Here is a 4,471-nt window from a genome sequence, read left to right as displayed (position 1 = left end):
GAAAAGTTACAGAACACAAAGACCTTGCTGATTGTGTATTAGGAAGATTGCATGAGGAAAATGGCTATTGCCAATCAAAACTTCGATCTAAACACACCATACACATTAACAAGCAGAAGTTTATATCAGAGGATAACCAGCACCCTCTTTAAAATATGTTCTAATTGTTAAATAGAAAGGCCTCCAGAATTCAACACAGAAGTCATAGCAATTCTAATAAAAGTTATCAGATCAGCAAGGTGTGTATGATGTCTTACTCCATTGAACACAGTTCAGTGTTCTTTTCTAAATCTGCAATATCATACCCCCTTTGTTCTTAGGAACAAGCACCCTAACTTCCTTTGTTTTCACACAGAAGTTTGACACATTCTCAAACATGTTGTCGACCCTTCACATATATGTTGTCAGTATTCCTTTCAAGTGGCTCCTGTATAGTTAGTTAACTTTTGACTACATGATTTTTCCCACCTACCTAGGAGAAATGCATAACTATGTGAAGGTAATTCTTAACATGATATGAAACTATCAAAATGTACTGCAGATGTAATATCTCATTCTACTCCTACATAAAGCAAAATTTTTGAGTAATAGTGGCAAAAGCATTCAGGTTCTTTGGAATAAGCAGTTAAATCATTAAGGACATGAATCTAAAGTGTAATTAAAAACACATCACCTGGCTACCTGAATAATTCATTCTACAAGTTAAAAAATAAGTCTTTGGACAATATTTAACTACCCTTCCCAATTACGATAATAACACCACTTCCTATATTAATCATGGTTCTCCAAAGGGGCAGGACCAATAGAACAGAATATATATATGGGAAACTTATTTGATTGCCTTGTATGATTTGGTTTAGGTAGTCAAACAAAATCTGACTTACTTTGGAGAGGATGAGAAACCAAAAATTGTTCCACATAAGTGGCTGGGTTCCTCGGCAGTACAAGACTGGCATTGAATACATGGTAAATTCCTGGAGGCCACTAGTCTTCAGTCTATACTGGAAACCTGAAGGATTTGGGTTACATAGCAGCAACAGTTGGATGAACTTGCTAGTAAAATGTGATATAATGAGTCATGAAAACTCACATAACTTAATGGGTATATGATTAAATTTCTTTGTATCTGGACTCCGAACAGAAAGTTGTACCCACATTTATAGTAGATCTTTTCACCTCGGATAACCTAATAGAGACATTCATTAACAGGTATGTTCTGCAACTTGCCTGTTAAATGATTCTGTGTCCAGTCAAATGGACAACCAAGATTAACAACCTCAATGCCAACTTAAGGAAATCATGTGGCAAAAGAGTGGTCAAGGGGAACAGAGCTCATGGAAATGAGAACAATTTGATGCATTGACTTTTTTGTACCCCCAAAATTATAGAAATTGAAATATTCAGTGAAAATCATTCTGAGACTTGATATATAAACAGTTATAGTTACTTAAAGATATGATATTATGCATATAAATACAGTTGAGACATTTAGATTAAAAATTTAGAAAACTGTCAATAAAGGCAGAGTGAAATGAACAAGAAGTCAAAAACTCAAAGAAATATTTGATTCTGGCTTTAAAAAAGGGAAGAGGGGATGTCTGCCGCTTCTGCAGCTGGAGAGAAAGCTAGGCGGCGGTGGCTGTAGCTTTCGAGCAGGAGTGACTTCAGCCGCAGTGCTGGGCTGGGCAGACGGCAGCAATGGCAGTGGCAGCAAGGACCAGATCCCGGGCAGGGACCGAGTCGGTGGAGGGAGCCCCGGGGAAGGGCGCCCCAGGGCCAGCGGTGGCGCTGGAGCTGTGGCTCAACAAAGCCATAGACCGAAGCATGGTGGAGCAGGATTGGTCAGCCATTCAGAAGTTCTGTGAGCAGGTGAACACCGACCCCAGTGGCCCAACACACACCCTGGCTACTGGCCCACAAGATCCAGTCTCCACAGGAGAAGGAAGCCCTTTACGACCAGACAGTGCTGGAGATATGCATGAACGACTGCAGGGAGAAGTTCCACAAGGAAGTGGGCAAGTTCTGCTTCCTGAACGAGCTGACCAAAGTATTGTCCCCAAAGTACCTAGGAGCCTGGGCTACAGAAAAAGTTAAAGGAAGAGTTATTGAAATCCTCTTTAGCTGGACAGTCTGGTTTCCAGAAGACATCAAGATCTGAGATGCATATCAGATGCCAAGGAATCAAGGACTCATAAAGCAAGATCCAAAACTACCGATGGATAAAAATCTTGCCCCCACCGTCTCCCTGGACAAAGAGCATCTTTGATGCTGATGAGGAAAAGTCAAAGCTTCTGACAAGACTACTCAAGAGCAACCACCCTGAGGACCTTCAGGCTGCAAACCGGGTGATCAAGAATTTGTTCAAGGAGGAACAAGAAAAGTCAGAAAAGGTGTCCAGGCGAGTCAGTGCAGTAGAGGAAGTCCGCAGCCACGTGAGGGTGCTGCAGGAGATGCTGAGCATGTACTGAAGGCCAGGCCAGGCCCTGCCTGACCAGCAGGCCCTGCAGGTTGTGTATGAAAGATGTGAGAAGCTGCGGCCCACCTTGTTCCAGCTTGCAAACGACACCACTGATGATGACTACGCACTGGCAGAGATTCTTCAAGCAAATGATCTTCTTACGCAGAGCGTTCTGCTGTACAAACAAGTGGTGGAGGGCCGAGTCAATGCTGGAAATGCAGTACCCACTGCTGTGGGAGTCATTCCTGCCCCCAGAGTATTCCCGAATCCAGAACCCTGTGGGAGGAACTGCCCCTCACTGACCTGGAGACACCATCTTTGCTTCATCAGGACCTGGCAGACTTAGGGATCAACGATGTTCCCACTAGGAACCAGGGTGCCATCAAACTCCTGGGGGGTGGAATCCAGAGTCTTTCTGCAGACCGGAACTTGCTGGATCTCTTCTCGCCACAGCCATCTCCAGGACCACTGAATTACGTTCCACAAAAAAAAAAAAAAAAAAAAAAAAAAATCCCCAAGGAGGTGCCACCAGGTACCAAGGCCTCTCCAGGTTGGTCCTGGGAGGCTGGGCCATTGGCTTCTTCCACAGCTTCACAGAATACACCTCTGGCTCACTTGTTTATCCCTTTGGAGTCTGTGAAACCCAGCAGCCTGCCGTCCATCATCGTGTATGACCGGAATGGCTTCCGAATTCTGCTGCATTTCTCCCAGACTGGGGCCCCTGGCCACCCGGATGTACAGGTGTTGCTGTTGACCATGATGAGCACTGCCACCCAGCCTGTCTAGGATGTCATGTTTCAGGTGGCTGTCCCAAAGTCAATGCGAGTGAAGCTGGAGCCGGCATCAAGTTCCAAGCTCCCTGCATTCAGTCCTCTGATGCCTCCAGCCGTGATATCTCAGATGCTGTTGCTTGACAACCCATACAAAGAACCTATCAGGTTGCCATATAAGCTGACTTTCAACGAGGGTGGGCAGCCGTTCAGTGAAGTAGGAGAGGTGAAAGACTTTCCAGACCTGGCCCTCTTGAGCACAGCCTGACTTCTCAACCAAGACTCTTCAGTCAAGCTTCGGCCAGTGTTCTTTTACTGTCTAGTTGGGACTTGTAATGTAGTGCAGAGTGCCAAGAGTTCTCTCCTGATGATAGGCCTTGATTGCCAATCTGTCTGTTGATCATGTATGTGCAGATGCGTGGGTGTTACCTGCCTACCGGGGTGCTGGTGAGGAGGGAGAGCTGGGCTTGGGATTTAGGCAGTGTGGGTAGATGCTGACAACCTCTGAGATCATCTCTGCTGCACTCATACCTGCTTCTGCATGTTGGTTGGCACTGTTGCTCCTGCCTCGAGTTGGAGTTTTATAAGCCAAAGTTTTCTCCGTGTATTGTTAATCTTTTAATTCATCCACTCTGTGCCTTGCCAGCCTTTGAAAGTCTTAGTGGCTCCCAGGCTGCAGGGACCTTCTCAGGGACCTTAGAAAGGGACCTGGTTGGTCTTGCGACAAAGTGTGTCTTCTGGGGCACACTCTTCCAAGAATGGCCTTGTCTTCATTTTTCATTAGCAAATGCTGCTTGCAGGTGTTCAGTAAGACCTTCTAAATGGAATGTTTGTTTACTGGTTCAGGCAAGGGGCTTGCCATAAGACCAGGAAATGACACTTGGTGGGCCAATCATGTCCTTCACTACAGTGCCTTAGATTCTTCCTTAGATGGACCCTCTGAGCTTGCTCAGGCCTTGGGTTCTGTGGGTTGGGCAGCCTGTCTGGGCCCTTACTCAGGACTCACAATGTCATCTTCATTCTTTCTGTTCACAAACATCTCAGAGCTCTTTCATCGTGATCCTGTGTTTGTTGTTGTAAATCACAGCTAAGGGACAACCACGGAAAGCAGAGAAAAACATACAAATTGGTTGTACAATACCAAATAGGCATCGCTGAAAATCACTTTATACAGACTGAGCAGGTTATATATAGGAATACATTTTATAAAAATACTATGTATGGAAAAACAATAAAAAGGAGT

The 4,471-nt window shown here is 45.0% G+C and overlaps 1 pseudogene; it reads left to right on the top strand.

Annotated features, from left to right (window-relative positions):
• Positions 1-454: 454 nt before the first annotated feature.
• LOC114616986 lies at positions 455-3,496 on the top strand (annotated as a pseudogene).
• The last annotated feature ends 975 nt before the right edge of the window (positions 3,497-4,471 follow it).

Source organism: Grammomys surdaster, unplaced genomic scaffold (assembly GCF_004785775.1).
Source record: "Grammomys surdaster isolate TR1022 unplaced genomic scaffold, NIH_TR_1.0 133, whole genome shotgun sequence".
NCBI classification, from domain to species: Eukaryota; Metazoa; Chordata; class Mammalia; order Rodentia; family Muridae; genus Grammomys; species Grammomys surdaster.
Note: the sequence above shows the minus strand (reverse complement) of the source record. Positions and strands in the feature narration are given on the sequence as shown.